Source organism: Cupressus sempervirens, chromosome 6, assembly GCF_028749045.1.
Source record: "Cupressus sempervirens isolate cs-2001-9-10 chromosome 6, ASM2874904v1, whole genome shotgun sequence".
Taxonomy (NCBI): Eukaryota; Viridiplantae; Streptophyta; class Pinopsida; order Cupressales; family Cupressaceae; genus Cupressus; species Cupressus sempervirens.
The window spans coordinates 502285318-502310364 of record NC_143123.1 but is presented as its reverse complement, the minus strand read 5'-3'; positions in this window follow the sequence as shown (position 1 = coordinate 502310364).

Here is a 25047-nt window from a genome sequence, read left to right as displayed (position 1 = left end):
ACTTTTATTTGAAAGTAAATTGCATGCATGTAACTACATCATGAAAATATGAAACTAAACATGCACCAACAACAGATAACACTGGAATTTGGTAACCTAGAAACCCTCCAAAAATAAGAAGGTAAAATTGGGGTGGGGATGATACCCACAAAAATTCACTGCAGTAATATTGTTCAACCACTTTTGATGGTCTGCCCTATTAAAGGCTTGCCCTATTAAAGGCTTTACACTGTGTCAATAGTGACCTGGTTAAAGGATTTACAAACACTTAACATGAAGTGTCACCCTGTTAAAAAATTTAATCGCCTTTTGATAAGGATCTACAAATAGTTGTTAAGCCAACCTATCTACATAGAATTTTCTTTCTAATACAATGGTAAGAGAGTATTAAGTATTATAAACCTGATAGTTTGCAATCCTTGATTGCTGAATGTAGGCACTTGTTCTAGCTCTCTCTCTCATTTTGATCCTCTAAGATCTGATTTCTGTTCGTCTCCTTTACTTTGTTCTGATCAACTGAATATTGAACTGCTGCTCTTACTCTCTATATCTTCATTCACTAAATTCCATTATGTTTTTCCTTTAACACTATTCTCCTTCTCTCATTATCATTACAGTGAGTCTTTTGTCTTCCTTAAAAAGACTTCAAAGACTTAGGGTTAGATATGGATCTATGATCCACATTGAATCTCAATTTCGTACTCAATACTTACTTTTTTGCTGATTGGTTGCATGCCTTTCCAATTTTCCAATTGGATGCATGCAAATTGCATAGGAAATGTAAAAGATTCATTCTTATCTCTAGATCTTTCAAGATTTACCTTATGTCAGCTACAAAAATGGTTTACATCATAGTTTGTGCAATTACAAACTCTTATGCTAATATCTTGAGTTACTCGGCTCCTAAAGCATTATTGATGCTTGACACATGCTATTTCCTCGATAGCTCAACACCTAAACAAAACTATATCACTCGGCACCTTATGTTACTCGGCACTTGAATAAATCGACACTTGATATCACTCAGCACTTGAATAACTCAGCACTTGATATCACTCAGCACTTGAATAACTGGGCACTTGATATCACTCAGCACTTGAATAACTTTACACTTGATATCACTAGGCACTTGATATTACTCTTTGCTCGGCATGTATAGTGAAAAATGATTAAGTGTATTGACACTCAGCTGTCAAAATTATTCTTTAAACCAAAAATCTCCCCCTTTGACATGAGTGGCAAAAACACTTAACTAAGATCCTATGATCTTGGCATTATTTCATGCATCCTCTTATTTGCTTCAAAAATTTTACAAACAAATAACAATATACCTTATGACTCCCTGTGAGTTGATTATGACTTGTTCACTCAGTGACTTTTGTCCTGTTTCTGCATTCTGACTAATATGTTATACAAAATTTTATCAAAAATTCTCTATCTCCCCCTTTCATCATACTTATCATTTCATTCTGTACTTAACTCCCCCATACTTAATTTCTACTTAACACTCACTTCATACTTATTCTCCCCCTTTTTGACACTTATGTCAATGGTCTTATAAGGAAATGCCATACTTGGCCAAAAATGTTCTATTTACTTCAAGGAGTACCTTTAGAGCTTCATCCCAATTTGCTAGTGCAACATCCAATGACTTATGCTAAATGGCAATCTCTGCTACTAGCTGTACAAGTCCATCAGTTGTAGAAAGATTGAGGTCTTTCTTGAGGACTATCTCTACATTCATCTGCTCCTTGTGAAGTATTTCCAAATGAGGAGTGATAGAGGATTGAATTTGCATCGATTTGGCTTTTGTGGTTGCCTCCTTTGCTACTAAGACAGCTAACTCTCTTTGTGTGTGAAGCAATTGGGAAAAATGCTTCTCACTCTGAGCTAGATTTCTGGGGAGTTGCATGCTAGAAATCTTTAGATTTTTCTCCAAGCTCAGTATCTTCTGGCTAGTGTCCTATGTGAATGTGGAAAAGTCACACAACTTGTTGTACAGGGAAAATATCTTTCCAATTATAGTTTTGACTGTTTCAATTTTCTTAGCATGTTCTACTTGTGATAGTGTTATATCACAAGATATTTTCTTCTTTACCTTGCCTTGGAATTTTCTTTCTAACCATTCTAGTAGTTTGGCATTTGTTTCTTGGTCTTCACTAGTCACCTAGTCAACTATATCAGATAGTTGCTCTACAATTGGCCTTGACTCATCTAGAGACTGTAAGCAGAAAGCTTCTGTGAATATATCTTTGATTTCATTCAAGGTAAGCTTGTGCTTGTGTTCTCTTCTTAGTGCTTCTTTTCTCCTTCTTCTGTCCAATGCACTCTAAATTTCATTGATCTTCTCTTCAGTGAGAGTGCTGGATTCATAATATGGAATCTTTATTTCTTCATCAAGCTCAGGAATTCCATAGTGAAGTTTTCTGACTACCTTTCATGAGCTCGAGCTTGGTGTCCTAATTTTCTATTGTTGGAGTACCAGATTTGGGTAATGCAATCAATGTTTGTATTGCAGACTCTTCCTTCTTGCTTGTCTCATCTTTTTCTTCAGCTTGTATATCCTTTTGATGATCACTAGGTGGGGTTGAACTTGCTAGTTGTTCAGATGTTTCTTTAATTTCCTAGCTAGCTATTCAAATGTTTCTTTAATTTCCCCTGGTGTTGTACTCGACATCTAAAGTGTGTCACTGACTACACTTGGTGGAGGTGGTGGAGGAAGGAATAGAATACCAATAGGTTGTATGATCGAAGGTGGTTCTTGTGTTTTCACCTCGACTACCTTTGTTTTGACTACTACATTCTACAATTCATCAACACTGACCAATATAGGATTTGAACATAATTTTGCTACTAGTGTTGATTGGTTAAGGATTTCTAAATTCTCTACAGTTAATGGATTGGTGTTTGGACTTGAAGTGTCTATAACATCCTTGATTTTGATAATCTCTGTATGTGTGATGGTGGCATGAGGAGAACTAGGAGGGGATACTTGTGTGTCTTGCACACTTTGATCTTGTTGCACAACTATATCTTTCTCTTCCTCTGTCTCCTCTATATGTGCCTTTTTATCTTCCTTTTCTTGTTCAACCTTCTTCTCCACTTGTTCCTTTCCTGATTCCTTCTTCTCCTTTATCTTGACACTTGCCTCTGCCTTATATTCCTCATTATACACATCTTCTATTTTCTTGTAAACTATTTTCCACAATCTTGTGGATTTTGTAACTACCTCCTCAATTTTGTTTTGTAAAATGCTAAAAGCTCTATGTTCAGGAGTGAATCTATTGTTATGCCTCTTGAGTACATTTGTTACTTGATCCTTAGTCAAATCAAGCAAAAATCTAGCTAATGTTGATTCCCTTATCTCCCTTTCCATTTGTAAACAAAAATGCCATTTATCCTCTACAATTTTGTACAATTCTTTAGGCATTGATTCATCTAGTTCTAGAGGTTTTTGCTTATACTCAACCATCATAGCATACACTGATTCCTCTAATTTATTTTTTTCTTCTTTGGTGAGCTTAGAAAAAGTTAGGTTCTTTAAACCTTCCAAATCATCATTCTTGATCTTTGAACATAATTTATCAATATATGTCTAAGGTTTGTGCCTTACCACTTGAAATTGGCTGTTATCCTCTAACTCAGTCTTCTCCTCATCTGTTTCAGGCTGGGCAACAAATTTTCTTTTCTTCTTTGGCTTGACAACAGTCTTCTTTGAAGTTTTCTTCTTCTCTCTTGCCTCCTCTTAGGCTTTTTGTGCTGCAGCTCTTGTAGTAGGTCTCTTTGGTGCTGGAGTAGCTACTTTCTTTCCCTTGGGTTGAGGAGCAGGAGTTCTAGCCTTTCTTTTTGTGACCTTGGTTTCAACTTGTGCTTCCTCAACTTCTTCTTCCTCAACACTTTCCTCTTTACCTTCTCCTAACCCTTGAGTCAGACCTTATGGTTCATCTCCCTCATCTTCAATGTCTTCTTCTTTCTCTTATACTGTTCCTTCTTCTTCAACACCAAATTTTTGTTTGATTCTACTTACCAATTTTTCTTTCTTCTTTATTGTGGAGGTAGTTTTTAAATCTATTGCCACCCTTGATTTTACAACATCATAGGTTCCAAAGGCTTTTGCATTCTTATCAACTTCTTCTATGAGGAGGGATGTTATTGCTGTAGAGGCTTGATCAATGTCAAGTTCATAGCCTAGTGGCCTAAGCCATCTTACTCTAGGTATGACTGCTTGTATATAAGTATAATCAATATCTACAAGAAAAAAAATGTCTTTTTCATATTTGGCAGTCAATGAAACTAGAATCCTCATTCTTTGTTTCATGGACTGTTTGAAGTCCTCAAAGTAACTAGTCATTTGGGCATCAAAATTATAACCCATCTGTTCGATATATCCATTGATTTGTTCAATAATTGTTTTGTCTAGACTCCATCTCACTTTACCCACATAAGGGAATTCTTTCATCAGATAGAAAAATATGCACACCAAAACTGATCAAAATTTTCACTAAGCTCCCTTGCTCTTCCTTATAGCTCCCAGATTCTCATTAATTTGTTTAAACATGAGCTCTGCTAGATCATACGTATGATCCTTTTTAATCAATTTGTATGCAACATCAACTGCTATACAAGGCAAATTGTTTAACTTGCTTGACTAATAGAATTTGTGTGAGATGATTCTCACAACAAAATCTAGTAGGGGTTATGTGATTGTATCAATAGTCATTCCCCTATTATTCCAATTAGCACTCATGTTTCTCTCTGTTACTTCCCTTTTATCACTATGCAAGGTCTTTGGCCGATCTAGGGTTGGAATACCAGTAACCCTATGAATAGTTCTTTTGGTGAATTTCACTGGCCCTATTTCTAACCAAAAGGCTCCATCATGTATTCTACTTAAAACTATGTGTACCCATTCAACTTTGAAAACAATCAAAAATTCTAGGGTTTTGGTCAATCCTTTTCTCTTGACTATTGAGAGCTCATCTTTCAGTATCTTATTTTCACATAGCTTGTCATATGCATTGTGAATTTCTAAATCTGCTATGGCACCAATTTTGCAGTTATTGCATCTACAAACATCTTGGACCATAACAACTTTATTAGGAATAACTGATAATGCACCTACAAGATCCTTCTTATATGCAACTTCTGGAATGGGCTTAAATTCTAGTTGCTTAACTTCATTACTAACCAACTGTATCTCATGACTCTCTTTGATCTTAGTGGTTCCAGACCTAGATACCATTGTTCGCCAAACTAGGGTTTATAGTCTAAACAAGTTTATAAACACTACGTAGCTCAACACTTAAGTAAAATACCTCAAATCGATGAGACTCGTGCTGAATCGCAATGGGAATTTTTTTAAATGGCTTCTAAGTTGGCCTTGATCTCCTGTGCTCTTCTCATCTTTCCTTCATGTTTGAATGGTAAGAAATGATCAAAAATAGAACTATGTACTCTTCAAAATAGAGTAATTAATGCCTAGTGCGCTAACAACTATCTACTCAGCACTTAAAGGATTTTGACATGACTCGGCACTCATTGTGTTTCACTTCGCTCGACTCCCATTGATATTTCATAGCTCAACATCATCTATCAACTCAATCGTTGTTAGCAACTCGGCACCTAAAGACAATTTTGGCAGATTTTGCAAGACTCTTAGTGTAGCATCTTTGCTTATGCTGATTTCTTCTTTGCAGTTCTTCTATGTTTTGGGATTGATGTATGATGTAACTTAGTTTATCAATCTCACACACCCATTCTTGCTCAATTTGATGAAGTGTGATCACTTAACCTATTAGGTGAAGTGATCTCTGCACTTGATGTGCTACACTCATCTTTCTTCTTCCATGTCTTATTCATCTCACTTCTGATGTGTTCAACATCTATCTTTGCCTTTCCATCATTAAACTTAGAACTTGGTGCCTTTGACCTTGTTGGGCAATTCTTGTTGATATGACTAGTTTTTAAGCAACTGAAACATGTGGTTTGACTCAACCATCTTTTATAGTTTCCTCTAAAATGTGTTCTTATGCAATTTTGGTATATATGTCCATATTCTTGAGAATAGTGACAATTGTACCTGGTGTTGTAATCCCAAAATTCATGTTTTAATGTCTTTGCTAGTTGATTTGATGTCCACATAAGCTTTGATCTACATTCAAAAGCTATATGTCCATATTTCTTCCAATAATGATAGTGACCCTCAAATATTGATGTCTTAATAGTCTTGGTTCTACATTCATATGCTTTATGACCTTGCTTCTTGCACTTATGACAATAGTTTACATTCTTAGGCTTATCATACTGATGGGCATTCTTGCTTCTACATACATTAGATGTAACTCCTTTCTTTCCATAGAAATGACATGTAATTTTGACATTTTTACCTTTGTCACTTCTTTGTTCAACACTCTTTGATGATTCTCCAAATTCAGTGCTGTTGTATCCAAGTCCCGATGTATCATGGGTTGATCTTGGGGATTTTAGTAATTTCTCAAAATACTTGATGGCTTTGTTGGGTTTGTTGAAGCTTTTTGAAATTTTCTTTTCTCTTCTTAAGTCATTTTGCAATTGTTCATTTTGCATCTTTAGTTAAGAGATCTCAATGTCGTTCACATTAAGTTCATGATGAAGGTTCATCATTTGGGCAAGTGTATCCATCTACATCTTTGAGATCCTTGTTAATTTAGTACATTTTTCTTCAAGTCTGTTTGCAAGATTCCTTTTGTCATTTTCCATCATGACTTTATCTTCAACTACTCTTTTCTTTTGTTCAATGATTTCACATAACATTATGGCCTATGATTCATGTTCCATCTTGAGAGATCTTATCTCATCTGTTTGAACTTTGTTTTTCTCCATCAATTCTTCAATTTCTGCATCAAACTCTTTAGTATCTCCATTGGAAAATATATTTGTGGTATCAATCTCCTTGTAGTTTATCTCATTTTTGGCTATGGCTAAATCCTTCCTTCTTTTCAATGAGTTTCTCAACTTATCTCTAGATTCCTCCAAGCTATGTGGAGCAAGTTGCACATCTATCACCTGATTTTCAATGATCTTTCCAAGTTTGAAAACTTCCATCTTTAGATCTTTTCGTCCAAGCTGCTAGGCTTTATCTTGTGAGAACCTAATCTGCTCTGATACCAATTGTTGGAATATTCAAATATGGAAAGAATACTGATGAGAGGGGGGGAGGGGGGGGTGGTGAATCATAAGTATTACACTTTATCTAATAAAACTTTTATCTGAAAGTAAATTACATGCATGTAACTACATCATGAAAATATGAAACTAAAACATGCATAAACAACACATAACACTGGAATTTGGTAACCCAGAAACCCTCCAAAAATAAGAAGGTAAAACTGGGGTGGGGATGATACCCACAAAAATTCACTATAGTAATATTGTTCAACCACTTCTGATGGTCTGCCCCGTTAAAGGCCTACCCTGTTAAAGGCTTTACACTGTGTCAATAGTGACCTGGTTAAAGGATTTACAAAAACTTAAGATAAAGTGTCACCCTATTAAAGGATTTAATCACATTTTGATAAGGATCTACAAATAGCTGTTAAGCCAACCTATCTACATAGGATTTCCTTTCTAATACAATGGTAACAGAGTATTAGGTATTATAAACCTGATAGTTTGCAATCCTTGATTGCTGAATGCAGACACTTGTTCTAGCTCTCTCTCTCTCTGATTTCAATCCTCTAAGATCTAATTTTTGTTCATCTCCTTTGCTTTGTTCTGATCATCTGAATATTGAATTGCTGCTCTTACTCTCTATGTCTTCATTCACCGAATTCCATTATATTTTTCCTTTAACACTATTCTCCTTCTCTCATCATTATTACAATGAGTCTTTTGTCATCCTTAAAAAGACTTTGAAGACTTAGGGTTAGATATGGATCTACAATCCACATTGAATCTCAATTTCCCACTCAATACTTCCCTTTTTTGCTGATTGGTTGCATGCCTTTCCAATTTTCCAATTGGCTACATGCAGATTGCATAGGAAATGTAAAAGATTCGTTCTTATCTCTAGATCTTTCGAGATTTACCTTATGTCAGCTACAAAAATGGTTTACGTCATAGTTTGTGCAATTACAAAATCTTATGTTGATATCTTGAGTTATTCAGCTCTTGAAGCATTACTGATGCTTACTCAGCTCCTGAAGCATTACTAATGCTCGACACATGCTATTTCCTGGATAGCTCATCACCTAAACAAAACTGCATCACTCGAAACCTTATGTTACTTGGCACTTGAATAACTCGGCACTTGATATCACTCGACACTTGAATAACTCGGCACTTGATATCACTCGGGACTTGAATAACTCAACACTTGATATCACTCGGTACTTGATTAACTTGGTACTTGATATCACTCGGCACTTGATATTACTCGGCACTTGATATTACTCTTTGCTCAGCATGTATAGTGAAAAATGATTAAGTGTATTGACACTCAGCTGTCAAAATTATTCTTTGAACCAATAATGAGACCACATTCTTCAGTAATTTCTCCCATATAAACAAGAGTAGGAAGGATAATATAGAAAGTTTAGATCTATTAGGTGCTTCTATGTTTTGATTGTATGTATATGAATGTATTATTTAAAGGAAATCTATACAAAGAATAGCAGGTGTTGAGTTTCATTTTAAATATTGTCTCCTTTCTTAGTGAGCTATAATGTTTTATGATCTTTGAACAAAGAGCCCAGGTCATAATTGTAGTCCCTTAAGGCTATATGTTGTTTCATTATTGCTTGTAATTAAACAAATTATGTAAATTCTTTAGGGAAATCAATAGGGTTGTAATTTTATCGAGGAGGATATCAGGTAACAATGAGATTTAGATTGAACACAGATGTCTGTTTATAAGGTGAATGGATAGATAAGATATCTAAATATATGAATAGGTATGAGGTATCCATATGTATGTGCTTGATTCATGGAATTTCCCAATAGATAAGGCACTAATCAGCTATAGGATCATTAGTTCTTATTGCTACATATTAGGGGTTTTTCTGAATTCAACATTATTAATTAAATGATTTTCCCTTTCATGTTGAAGAACTGAAAAGTCTAATCCTCACTTAGCTTGTGAATATCATAGAGTTGTAATTCTCTACTATAGATCTATGTTATGCATAAGTATTAGGAGATATAAGGGTTAAATCTACTTAATAGATTTAGGAATTTTTTTTTTGCACTAGTACCATATTGATTGAATCTGAGGTCCTCTCACCTAGGTTTTGCAAAGCCTGAAGTAGAAGAATGGTCTAGCCTTATAGTTGGCCCAATGTCTAAAATGACATGTTAAGGATTGGAGTTAGCTCCCCCTAGATGTGTCTTGTTCTCATCAGGGTAATTTAAAACCTATAGTGTTTTAAAACAGTAACATACTCAAGATGTTCTTAGTTTTACTGAATATCAAAATGTCATCAAAATAAACAATCAAAAACTTACCCAAGAATCTTTTCAGAACTTCATTCATCAAACTTATGAAAGTACTAGGTTCATTAGACAAACCAAAAGGCATAACCAACCATTCATACAAACCATCTTTTGTCTTCAAAGTAGTCTTCCATTCATCATCTTCTCTAATTTTGATTTGATGGCCATTCTTAAAATCAATCTTGGTGAAATACTTTTCTCCACTTGAACAATCCATTATGTTATCCATCCTCGACATAGAAAACCTATATTTCACTATGATCTTGTCAATAGCTCTAGAATCAATACACATCCTCTATTCTCCATTCTTTTTAGGTGTCAATACAATAGGTATAGCACATGGACTCAAACTTTCTCTAATCAAACCTTTCTCCAACAACTCATTCACTTATCTATTATGTAGTTCTTTCTCTGTAGGTGTCAATCTATATGGTTCTTTTTTTGGCAAACTAGCTCCAGGAATTAGATCTATACAATGACTTATGCTTCTCACTAGAGGTAAACCATTAGGAATATCTTCGGCAACAATGTCTTTACTCATTCAACAATTCTGTAATTTCTTCTGTCACTCAACACCACTATATATTGTCACTTGGCCATTACTAGCTTTATTTTATTGGTCATTATTATCAATACTCAACCCTCTAGGAACTAAAACAAAATAGACTTGATTCTTCTTTACTTCTTTTTCAAATTGTTTCCCATTAACTATGCAAATTTTTATAGTAATACAATTAACCTCATTTGTAAATTCAATCAAAGGAATCAATATTTGTTTCTTCCATTTACCCAAAGAGTATATTGATTGAATCTTCCATCATGTATAGCATATCTATCACATTTCCAAGGTCTACCTAAAAAAATATGACAAAAATCCATAGGCATAATATCACACAAAACTTCATCAAAGTAGTGTCCAATCTTGAACTTCAGAATACATTGTTCACCTACCAATATCTTATGCTCATATTTGATCCATGAAACATGATAAGGTTTGGGATGTTTCAGCCTCTACAACTATAACTTTGTAACCAACTCTTCTGATGCCAACTTTGTAGAACTTCCATTGTCAATGATCACTTTGTAGCATTTTCCATGCATCTTACATCAGGTCTTGAAAAGACTTCTCCTTAAAATACACTTCCCTTATTACATAAGGTTCTTCTCACCATTAGATTTTCTCTAGCCTCAAGTCCACTTAGTGAACTCTCAATGTCTCCTTGAATCATATCATTTCTATTATTATGTCCACTTTTAGAAGATCTTCATTCAAAAGATATATGCCCTTCTTTACAACATCTAAAACAATTACCATGGAAAGTACCTCTAGAATATGAATTACCTCTTCCTTGGTAAGAACCAGTACCTCCTTGGTAAAAGCTACCACCTTTCCACGTGGTATTGTCTTTATCATTACATTTCCATTTAGATTTTCCCTTATCTTGCACAATTTTTTTAGATCTACCATCTCCTCCATAAGATCTACCTCTTCCTCTCTACAATCTACCACCTCTACCTCTTTGTCTTTGTTCATGATTCTTTGTGAAGATCTCCTCAACTTTCAAGGCATATTGATATGCTTCTTCCACACATTCCAACTTCACAAAACTTATTTCATCTTGAATTCCATATCGTAATCCATTTATGTACCTTGCAATTTTCTCAATATCATCTTCAACATGTCCAAATATGATCTCCAACCTATAGAATTCCTCAGTACACTCTTTCACACAAAAAACAAAAGAAAAACACTAAGGAGAGAAGGAAAAAAATGTTTATTGATTCATCAGATAATCAACATACATGTCCAGTTGTATGGCCTTCTAGGTTATGGCCAATTACAATATACAACTTCCAGATTCACAATCCAACTTCAAGTTCACACTTCTAGACACATAACACCTTATTCTATTCCTCTTTTCTCTACCCCCTCTCTAAAACTCAATCATAGACCTCCTTAAATACTTGTGAGGCTAGAGGTTGGCCTATCACAAAATAAACTTTAGAATAAATTCATGTACAACTACAAGTCAGCTCACAATAACTACCTATACAAAAATTAAATGCAACTAAGATTGGCCCAAACTGGAACTAGACATAGACTACTTTGTAAATGAAGACTTTGCAAAATACTAACACTTGGCATTCACAAAAACTCGACATCCAAAGGAATCACTCGATAACTAGTACAAACCTGGCATCAACTAAATGTTTAGTCATAACTAGAACTCGGTAGTAACTAGCAGAATGAACAAAACTGTAGGATTACAAGGCAACCCAGGATGCTCCTACATCACATGTAGCATTATTGTACTTAGATTAGACTAAACAAGAAATATTTTGTTGAAAAGAAGAGATATTTTGAACCAAGGTACTAAGAGTAGGATTAGAAGCAGCACTAGTAGCCATAAGTATACTACATGGATAAGAAAATGTATTAGAAGTGGAAGGAATATGTAAGGATGCTGATGAATAATTAGAAGGAATGAGTAAAGGGTTTGAATAAGTAAAAGGAACTACATTATAAAAAGGTAATGAAGAGGGAATAGAAGTTACATGAACACTAACAAGAAGTGAAATACTAGGAATACAAACACTTAAAGAAGTGGAAACTTGTGTAGATTTTGTAATGCCCCGCTAAGGGATCCAAAGAATTTTACTAAGTTTGACAAATAAATTTTTTTAAAACATGAAAGATAAAACCATTCATAACATTCGCGGAAGCAAAAGCAACAATTCAAATGAAAATAAACATAACATATATACACAATAGGCTACATTCTTTAAAGATCCCTTAACGTTGTATCACATCTAAATTAACTATTCATCTAACATCCCATCCTTATGAAATAACAATGATACATCCAATGTACTTAAAACAATATACAAGTGTCCTTTTGTAATTATATTTTAGTTTAGCTCAATCATCCACTGTACATATCACAGGGTATGAAAAGCTTAAAAGAATAAACATCCAAGTAAATAAAGTACAACATCATCATCTAATATTAATCCATGATGCAATAACATAAATGAAACCACATATCATACATGATACATCATCACAAAAGATATAAACATCCATCACAAAAGATAACCATATATCACAAACATAAATAACTAAGTGCACGGTTCCTCCCAACCATAAATAGCATCATTAGACCATAGTGGATCCTAGCCATCCCTTCGTGCATAACATTTCAAAGCATCGAAGAGATCATCGGTATTAACATAGTAGGAATGTCACTCCTAAAACATCCTACTAACATGCAAAGTAAAGCATAATAAATCATCAACTAACATATGCAAACTGAAGAAAATCATCAATATAAGAAACATACCAGTAAATACATCCATCATAAGGTATATTATCTATCATAATGCTCTAAGAACATAATGAAGAATAAATACCAACCAAGGATACTCTAGCCACGATGTCTTGGATGGATCTCAAATGATAAGAGTGAAAATACACTACCACCCGACCACGTGGAACCTAAGTGGTCCACTCCCACCATGCTGAGGAGATAATCTCAAATCCCAAACAAGATATCAATTCATGAAGCACAAATCTCTATAAGTCCAGGAATCCTAAAAGTATACTAACTCAAAGGTTCCATCACACAAAACTGACATCTAATTCCTAGAGGCACACAAAGACAAGTAGGAAACCTACCCTGCAAGCAGGAAAGTGTCATCACATTTATCACGTACAAGTTACCCTAGTAGAACTTTAGCTAAACTCCATGGGTCCATACTAATCTCATGCGGCCACTAGTATCCTCTCATATTGACAAGGCATACTATGGAATGCACGGTCGCAACCATGCATTCTAACTACTCCCATCCTAGCCTATACAAGCACTCAAGGAATGGGTGAGAACATCAAAAAAATTATCTTTTTAGGTTCATTTAATCCCCATTTAGTGTGTAAATGTTATCACTTATTAACCAAACTTACAATGAGTTACCTTGGCAGCCACTTAGGGCCTTGGCCCCCATTGCAAGCCACTTCCCAACACTACAAGTAGATTACCTACCCTAAGCTCATGGAATCATAAATCTCAAAATCATAAAAGATAATCCATAATAAAATAATCAAATATGCATAAAAGCATCAAATATCTATAATAAGAATCATCAAATCTCCATGAGCATCTGAAAAAGCATCTATAGAAAATCATGACCACAATAGTTCTCTATTGGCAACTTAAGGCATCACTGATAATCATAAGTATCAATTGGTTCTCAATAACCACAATATATCTCAAGATAAATTACAATATCCCTTGGTTCTCAACAAGCAACCAAGAATATCTCAAAATTATACTGATCGAAGACTCCAAAATGGTTGAGTCAAACATATCACAACATTATATCATCAAGAAATAAATCCACATTCTAGTCCCATCATGGCGACTAGAAAATAATCTAAGGATAACTGATCGATGACTCAAAAATGATTAGCTCAAGCATCTCAGATATATATATACATCTCAGCTTCACACATGAAGGCTGATGAACAGATACAAACATTTCATAGAGCATACGATCACATAACCATGGTTGGGCTTATAAAGATCAAGACCAAATAAGATCAACATGCCATCATATCTCATAACCCCCGAGCCTCTGGTAACATCCTAGGACTGGTCAACACTAGTCATCCCAAAACAAGAAGCATATAGAATACACGATGCAAACACATGTTTTGGTTTACTAAATTCACATAGTTGAATAATGTGTAGGGGTTTCCAATTTTCTGTTTGCAAGTATACTTCAAGTGTTTTAAGTTTCATCATTTGACCTACAAGTCAACCCATTTGTTCCCCGATAGCATTATCCTTCCATTATTAATAATTACATTCTAAGAATAACTTAAGGATAAATATTCACTAAACTGATCATCATTGACCTTTTAATTAAATTTTCCTCTATATTTAACCATGATCCATATTCTAATTGATTAACTCTTTTTTAATGTTACTTCAACTTTTCAACATAATCAAGGATCATTATTCGTTTAGGTTATAAAAAAGCCAGTTACTAGTCTTCAAATAAGAAGATTATAACTTTATTAAAATGATCAATTAACATAAGTACACCATCCATGACCTATTACATTCTAATAGTTTTCAATTAGAAACTTAATTAAGTATTACTAAAGTTTGATTCTTTTATTTTAATTGTTATCATCATTGACAACCATATAATATCTAACGTCATAATTCAAGTCATAAGACTTATCAACTTCGATATAGATAATCTACAATCTCATTAAAAGAATTATATCAATTAAATCTCTATTACATAACTTAATTACTAATTAAATCTAATTAACTCTAGTTAATTGATTTAATTAATAATTTCACAACCAAACCATCAACCCAATGAATATTAGTTGACTAATAACTAAAAGTCAACCATACACAAATGTTCATATTCATAGTTCAATAATAATAACTTGCTAATATTTAATGACAAACTATATTGGAAATCTTATTAATAAATCTATAATGACCACCTTCGCCATTCTATCAATGAAAACTAACTTTTCTTTGACAAACCCATATTATTGATAATCATTTAGTTAAACCTTATTTGATTCAACTAATTATCAATCAACTATATTCCATTTCATTAACATTAGGATTAGTAATAGTTTAATAACTAATAACAAGTTAAAATAAATCTACGATAACAAATTCTTTATTATTTTTGCTAACAATGATGTCACTAGTAAATTAAATATAACTTCCTTAAGAATCATTCCCCAGATAAGATTTACCAATAATCAATAGGTAATCATTTGTCCAAAATAATCTTTGATGATTCTAAATATAATGATCACCAACTTCATTAATCACAATTTCATTCATGATAACATGAATTCATTTCCACTGTATTTTTCCCCCCTTAATTTGATCTCAACTAAATTCTTAATACTATAATTCAATTATTAACTAATCTCAATTAGATTGAACTTAATTGAATCAATTAACAATTATATAAACTTATATATACTATCCTTCATTAATAATTTGTTAAACTTAACAATTATTAATAAATAATAACTCACTAATAATTTTAATATTCAATTATAATGATTGATATTTGAACCAATCAATAAATAACAACTAAATCATTAGTATCTCTTTTCTTTTAATTTTCTCATATCCATTTACTTAGATTGACTAGTAATTAATTACACTTCTTCTACTATTAACTAATCTTAATTAAATTTGATTTAATTAGATTAGATAATAAACCATATAAAACTAATGCATATTAATAAGATTCTAATAAGGGAAGATTTCAATAATATCTTTAATTCATTCCATGCTTTGATATATTATTTTTGTAAAGTTTAAGCATAAAGAACTCTTGGTTATTAGAAATGGAGAAATAGTTGTCCTTGAATAAAATAGTCTCAGTATGATGGTCATATCTCCCTAATGAACTGTTGGATCGGGCTGAAATTTAAATATGTTGGAGAGGGCCAAGTTGCGCCAATTCTAACTGGAGAGATCGAATAAATTCGATCATAATAAAAAGTTATGAATGAATGAGTTAGGGTCTATCCAAGGGGCAGCGACAGACAATCTGTGATGAATTAAGAATTTTCTATTAAAATGTAATTTTTCTCTAAATTTACCCATTCATCCATCTAATAGGTTTGTCCATACGCATCTGAAAATATAATTTGATAGAAAGATTACATCTAATCATACGAATTTTAAACTTAGAATTTCTATTTTAATTTCAAATCTTGTCTATCTAATTTCACAATATAAATTTGAACCCAAACCTGATTAAAATCTAATTTCTTTCTCATTTGGAACTAGATTTTTTCTATTGTTTTCTTCTCATCCAAATAAAATATCTAGATTTCAATTTCAAATACAGAGAGTATTCAGACACATAAAACAGATATGATGAAGACAGGAAGAGAAAGAGTGCAAAGGGAATATGAGAATATCACGAGTGCACCTGGACACTGATGCTAATTTGCCATGCCTCAGAAGTCCATAGAAAATCCCTTCCTTCTCCATCATTCACAATTCTTCCAAGAATCCAAGCCGATTGAATCCTCCAAGTGATTAGAAGAGCTAAAAGGAGCATAGAAGCAAGTAAAAAATATATGAGCATATGAATCTTCTCCCATGCATGTAAGCTTTGAAGTTTCTATTTTTTTTTTTTAGCTTGTAGCTCGAAGCTTCCATTAAGCTTTTCATTTAAGCTTCTATGAATGCCTGAATATCAAGAGCTCTCAAGAAACCTTTGGAATGCTTCTTGAAACCGCTGAAAGGTGTCACCAGCTAAGCATGGGTCTTTTCCAATTCTTTTTGATGAGTCATAGAATTTTAGACACCTTGTGCTTAATTGATGCACTAACCCCCGTGTTGTTGACACATGTTAATTCCCATGCAAGCTTATAACTCTAATTTACTTTTTAAATAATCCCTATTTAAATTTTATAACTTTCATTTTAATTTTTATAACTTTTGTTATTATTATTTTATTTATTACTTTATTATTAATTTTAATTTCTAGTTTTCTTTTATTTAATTCATTTTCCCCAATAATTCCCATTTAATTAATTACAATCAAAATATCAAAGATCATGATGTTTTATTAATTTTCTCAAATAAAAAATTTATTAATTAAATCTATTTGGTAAGACTTAATTAATGGAAAATTCAACATAATCCTCCAAGATAAAATATGAAAATCCATCATAGAACAAATCGTACAAAATAAATCTAAAGGATTAAAAATCACGAAATATGTCATCTGACACATTTGGTGGGTATTCAACTTAGATACTTGTCCTAATTTTTCAATTAGGACAAATGGTTCAAAGGTTTGGGATTTGGACTTGAGAATTTATCTCCCCTCTCTTATCATTGAGATAATGTGATAGGGTACGCTCATCTTGGCAATTCAGGGAAGTCGATACCCAATACCTGCAACCTGCATAAAAACCATGCATGTACAAACACAATATATACTAAACTAAACAGACAATGGTAGGAAGTGGTGCATCATGTAGATCCTAACTAGCAGGTGACTATGACTCCCTTCCTTAACCACATCAGACACGCCATACAAAAGCAAACACGCAAGGCAAACATGCACACCATACACATGCAAGTATGGGGTAAGTATCCATAAGAAAGCACATATGATAATAAATTATCTTACTAATCATCATTAATAATTGAAAGCAATGTAATAATCATCATCAATAATTGTGAACACTAAAAATAATCATCATACATACATGAAATGTAGAGTCTAAGTATTCTCATCACATAATAAACTGAATCCATAGCACAATATCTGATAATCTCAAAAGAATGCTGCTAACCAACAACATAAAAATAGTTCTAAAAGAGTTCAACAACGATAACAAAATGTGAACTAGGGGCAGGCACTATAGATGTAGTCATAAGAGGTAGAGAATAGGTTGTTTTGATGGAAACTGTGGTAGAAATTAGGATAACAGGTTCAACAGTAGTGGAAGAAGAAGGAGGATGTCCTAACTCTTGAGCATATTTTGTCAAAGGATTAGCATGAGTATTAATAAGGTGAGATATAACACACAAGATAGAAATGTTATTATCATCATTATTAATAAGTTTTAAAGAGCTTCAATAGAAGAAACACTATCAAGATTCCAATTTTCTTGAGCAAGCCAAGTTTTCAATTTATCAAATTCACTAGAAATCTTATCAACTTGTGAAGGACGAACTCTTAAAGTATCAACCTCATGATGGGATGAGTGAGAATGTTTATTCTCTATTATAGGGTTAAGATAATGAGAAAATTTGTGAGTATCATCAAGTAGACCCATGAATGTATGGATTCACCTAATGGGAATGCTATAGGTAAGGATTTGTGAAGTTAAGCTAATAAAAATAAGAGAAAACAAAAGGAAAATCTATTGAGATTGAACAAAAGTAAAGACCATCCAATAAAAGAGGAAAATATATGATAACTATTCCAACACCAAAAAATATAGGTGGTTCACATCAAGTTCAGCCAAATGTTCAATGGTAAAATGTAAGCACTTCAATAGGACGTAGACATTGATTCATTAAAATTATGTATATGTGAAGGAAAGATGGGGATTTCTAAGTATGATTCTACTTATGATCTGAATTAGATTAGCTAGGACCCAAACAGATAATGGTGCTAATAATAAATCCAAGTTGTAAAGAGGAGTGAAATACAAAAGAATGCACTCTCTTAGACCCTTTGATAGGATAATGTGAAGGTGATATTAAACTAATTGCATAAGAAATATAAATCTACATGCTATGTGAATGCAATCAGCACAATTAAGATGAAAATCTAGGTTAAATATATGAAATGAAATGTAAAAGAATCAACTTGAAATGCATAGAGTAAGATGCATTTATGCTCAATAAATTTTGGATCTAAAACTTTTCTAAGCTTCCATCTGCAAATCTTGGAATGAAACAATGAAAGGAACAAAACCCAAAAATCCCCCCAGAATTTTAGACTGAAGGACTATGTCAACATGGAAGGATTTCCTACAAGTAGGTTAATGTAGTTCATACCTCTGTAACTAATGACTTTGGAAATGTTGTGAACTATAGCTTGTAGATCTACAATTTTTTTCATTCCCAACTAACAAATAAACACATAAAATAAAGATTCAAGATCTTGTCTTGGTCAAGCCCTAAGTTAAGTAATTAACCATCAATGTGAAATTTCAATGCAAATGACTATAAAGAACATGATAAATGTTAGGTTTCACCTTGCCTATGTGTATGTAATGTACATCATTAATTAGGAATGTAGGATATCTCCACACTTTGCAATGGATCTATTATAACTCCATCATGGTAACATGGATATGGATATGAATTAATGAAGAGGATGAATTCTTTAGTGCCAATATCCTACCTTGGTGGCCAAAAATACCCTAGATCTTGAAGAGGAAATGCTCATAAAAGATTCATCAATGCTAGATAGAATTCTCCTTGCTTGAATGCTTGAACTCCTTGAATGCAAAAGGCTGAAATATTTACTAGAGATAAAAACCTTGAGTTAATTTAAATGAGATATGAAATGGGGTGCTTGTGAGATGAAAATGAACCCTCCAAGTCTCCTTATATATATATATATATATATATATATATATATATATATATATATATATATATATATATATATATATATATATATATATATATATATATATATATATATATATATATATATATATATATATATGAGTTTTTGAGTGGAAAAATAATGCAACACGACTAGATAAAAAGTTTGTTGTCTTGAATTTTGTGAACTGGATGGAAGATAAGGATGACGAGCTAGTGGTACAAAATTCTAGGTAAACCATTTTTGGGAAAATATAGGTGGATTCTTCATGATGTTTCTAGAAGAAATAAGATAAGGGGTAGATTCATTAAATCTTACCTAATCCATTGGAACCAAAAATAAGAGCTAGAAGATTAGAGCAGGAAAAGTATTCTAGAATTTTATTTAAGGAGTTATAGGTCAAGAAACAAGAGTGGTTGGTTGGAAATAGTATGCAGTGTGAAGGAGAAGACATAAAGAGGGAAGAATAGAGTACAAAAACTCTACTTTGATAGGTGACCTTAGAGGTGATTGTATTGGCACAATGAGCATGGAGACTCAAGGAGACAAAGATTGAAAGGAGGACAAGGTGTCAGAGCTACAAAGGCTAAAGGCTAGGCAAAATTGTGAGCTAAATTGAGATGTGAAATCTACAAGTTATGTTGTGAGTTTTATTAGATCAAAAGCCCTTATTTTTACTCTCTAGCAATTGTATCAGTTAGGGAAGAATCCTATGGACTTAGGTTGGTTTAACAACCATTTTGTAAATCCTTTAATAGGGTGATATTCCAAGTGAATATTCTAAAGTCCTTTAACCAGGCCCACTTCTAACAAGGTGGTTGAAATATTTTAACTATGTCACATTTAACAGTGTGTTGTAGACTTTAACAGGCCAGGCCTTTCATAGGGCATCACTTCAGAAGAGTGAGAAAGGAGTAGCATGTTACTGGTGGTTTTTTCCAAGTTGGTTTTCCACATAAATCACTATGTTATGTGTTGATTTTTCATGTGTTATTCTTGCATGTTGATTTAATAGTAACTTGCTAAGAATAATGTTTAGCCTAGATGCAGGGTTAGTCTAAATAGTCTCAATATAATTAGTGAAAAAAATTTATCAGGACATTTGGACCTTAAATAACTAATTCACCCTGCCCTCCCAGTTATTCTAAAGAATTTCTAACAAACATGATGGAAGATTAATCTATAAGAAGCTATATTGGTAGAACTTCTGAAATTGTTTGATGAATTAATTCTTATCAAGGATCTAGAGATGAAGATGAGATTGTATGGAAAATTTTGAAAACCTTTACACCATCATTCAAGAAAATAATACAGACAATTTAACTAGTGATACCTTGCATTGAGAAGTTTACTAGAGAGACTCTATTAGGAAGATTGGAAGAAATAGAAGAAAGCTTGAAGCAATATGGAGACTTACCTAGAGTGTAAACAAATTTTAGTGGATTAAGTGTTTGTACTTCTTTATCAACAAGTGCAATCACCCGTAAAGACTATCATAGTAGCAATAGATCCATTTGTGAGTGTAGACACCTAAATCCTTTAGAAAATAAAGTATTTTTATTTTCTAAAAAAATTCCTGATGACATCATCATTTATTAATTTATTAATTATTTATTTATTTTTCTACTATTAAATCCCTTTATCTTAATTAAGGAATCCCTCCCAAAAATGTTGAAATCTTATTTAAACATTATTTCTTTATTTAATAATTATTTAATTAATAAATTGACCAAAAAACCCAAAATAAATTAAAAATTTGTTTTTTGCCCAAAACTTGGCCAATTTCCTTAAGACCACTAACCTCTTCCAAAATATTCTAATCCTTCTTTAATTTTGATTAAAGGCTAATCCCATCATTTCTTACCCCTGATCTCAACTCAAAATATTTAATTAAGATTAAATATTAATCCTCATGTTTATTAAAAAAGTTTTAATAAATATCTCCTCAACCCAAACCTTGGAAATAAATATAACTTTATTTATTTCCTAAAAATATAATTTATCCTCATCCTAAGAAGTTCTAGACTCTTCTAGAAAGTCTTCATCCTCATCCTAGGAAGTTCTAGACTATTCTAGAAAGTCTTTATCCTCATCCAAAGTCTAGACTCTTCTAGAAGATGTCTTTAAACCTAATCCTAATCCCCTCCCAACCTTGTCACACTCCCTAAACATGGGTTAAGACTTACTAACCCAAGCCAAAGTTAACAAATATCTCCTCCTTCACCCACCCTCATTAAATGTCATCCAGTTGCCTATCCCTAAGCTAATCCTAAACCATTCTAATCCATCCTCTAATCATTTGCACAATCCTAAGCAAGCTTAAAACCTTCCTAATCAAGTCCAAGTTTAAATTCCTCTCATCTCCCTCAAAGTATCCCAACCATAAAACTTTATGAATCCCACTAGGCCATAAATGACTTTTCCAAGCCCTTTCATTGCTCTTACAAGCCATTATGAAGGTCTTTATGAATATTTTATCCCTTGAGCCTCCTTTGTTGACTCATCCTTCCCCTTTTCTCCATGCTCTCACCCTATGACATGTGTCACTCCTTGATTGGCTATAAGGAAGCACAATCCATGTGCTCTCCTCTCATGCAATCTGAGCCCTCCATGAGCTTTTCCCCATCCTTGCATCTTAGCCCTCAATCCCTCAAGCCTCTTGCCTATAAATTGGATCCTTCCCCTTTGCAAAAGAACACAATCCATAAAGTAAAGTCATAATGCCATTTTAAGAAGCCATTTTACATCAAAACCATACACTCACACCCAAATTCCAACTCCATTTGAAACCCTTTTCGAAGCATAAGCTTGAGCATACATCCTATCTATTTAGACAAAGCCACTCAACAAGAGAGCTTCTCATTGAGAGAGCCCATTAATGGCTCATATTCTCAATTGAGAGCTCATCTTAGTCTATCTTGAAGTTTATGAATTTTGTTTAGTTTGTAGAAGCTTTATTTGAATTTGGTTTCTATTAGCATACTAACATTGCTCATATATAGTGAGGAGGATAAATGAATTGAATAAGGAATTCCCTTGCTTGTAAGAAGAGAACCAAATAGTAAGAGAATTTTTAAATGTTGGACATGGAATGAATTTGGTCATTATTCCTTAAGTGTCCTAAAAGAGAGAAAGAGTATAAGAAAAATTTCAAGTCTAGAAGAATTAGAGTTTTTTTGTATGCAAATGAGGATCATGAATCTGAAGAAAGAGTTCAAAGTGAAAGTGGTGATGAGTTAGGATTTGTATCTATAAAAGAAGAAAAACCTAAAAAAGAATTTAAAGAAGAGAAAGCCCTAGTTTTTAGAGTTGGAAAGATAATTGATTGGATTATAGATAGTGATTGTTCACATCATATGACTAGAGACATGAATAAGTTTGTTAATTTTAGTGATCATGATGGAGGAATTGTTAGAGTTGGTAACAATGCAATTTTCCATATCACTGATGATGTCTATTTTTTTGATGGATCAAAGAACAACCTACTAAGTGTTGGATAGTTGGTTGATAAATGTTATTAGTTGAAATTAATAGAGAAGAAATGCATTAATAGTGATAAAGATAGTAAGCTGATTGACTTTGGTACAAGATCCAGAGGTAGTGTCTCAATTGAACCCTATAGAGATGACTTGTTTGGTTGGAAAGGTGTATAATAGTTGGTTATGGCATATAATTTTTTTACATAAACTTAGATAATATTATGAATGATGGTAGTACATTTTCTATCAGATATCTACCTAGAATTATGAAGCCTACTAATGTTGTGTTCAACCAATGTGTTATGGCTAAGTGGAAGAAAGTTTCCTTTCTAGGAAGAAGTTCACTACCACATCAAAATTTGAGATTGTTCGTACGAAATTGAGTGGTCCTACTTGAAAAAGAGTATTCTATGGTGAAATTTACTTTATATTTTTTGTTCATGATTTCACTAGAATGATGTGGGTAGCATTTATTAAAGAAAAATTTGAGGCCTTTAAAAAGTTTAAGCTATTTAAAAATAGAGCTGAGAATAAATATAGAGTAAAGATAAAATGTTTGGGATTAGATAGTGATGGAAAGTTTACCTCAAGAGAGTTTAATACCTTTTGTGAAGTTAATGACATCAAGAGATAACTCTCAACACCTAAGACTACTCAAAAAAGTGGGATTGTTGAAAGAATAATTAGGTCTATAATAGAAGCACTAAGAGCCATGATGTCTAAGAATGTTGTATGAAAGTCTTTTTGGAGAGAAGTAGTCAAGACAACAATATACACAATGAAAATAGTATAGATTGGAATAGTTGCAAATAAGACTCCCTGTGAATTATGGTTTAGGCATGCATCCTTATTGAAATATTTAAAAGAAATTGGAAGTAAGTATTACATAAATAGAGATGATAATATTGGTAAGTTTGATGTAAGAAGAAATGAAGGTATGTCCATTGGCTATTCATTGAAAATAAAAGCTTATAGTTGTTTTAATCAAATAACTAAGACTATTTTTGAGTGGGAAAATGTGAAAGTGCATAAAAAGTTTGGAGCTAAGGAGAGAATATTGGATTATAATTCTAATGAAGAAGAAGATAATACTAAACCTATTATGGGAAACATTGAATTTTTCTTTGACACTAACAATGATTTGCAGAATGATGTTCAAATTGTTTAACAAAGAGAATAACAAAGGTTTGAACCTAGAGAAGAAGTAATAATTCAAACACCAAAGCCTACACCAAATTGACAATTTGACAAAGAATTTCCCTTCTAATTGGATCATTGGAAGAAAATAAAAATTAGTATGATGAAATAAAATTAAGAATGAATTTGAGATGGGTATGATTGGCAAGATGAAATATTTCTTAGGTCTACGAATTGTATAGAATAGTGCTGATATTTTTCCATCACAAGAAAAATATTTAAAAGACTTGTTGAAAATGTTTGGCTTTGAAAGTTGTAAGATTGTTAATAAACCCATGATAACTGGTCATAAGTAATCTAAAAAAGATGAGATATCTATAGTTGAGAAGAAGAAGTACAAATCTATGGTTGGAGTTTGAAATATCTAACTCACACCAAAAAAATATGGAAAATCTAGTTGGGATATTAGAAATATCTCAAGAAGATCCTAAAGAGGCACATTATGCAACAATAAATAGAATATTCAAATATTTGAAGGGTACACCTAATTTTGGTTTCAAGTATGACAAATCAAATGATTCTACTTTATGTAAATATATTGACGTGGATTAGGAGAACAATATTGATGATAGAAAAAGAATCAGTGGTGGAATATTTTTCCTTGGAGGAAGATTGGTTTCTTGGTTAAGAAAGAAACAAGATTGTATCTCATAATCACAAGTAGAGTATGTAGCAACCAAGAACAATTGTAATTAGATCATGTGGATGAAGGAGATGTTAAAGGACCTTGGGATATAATTTTTGAAACTTGTTATCA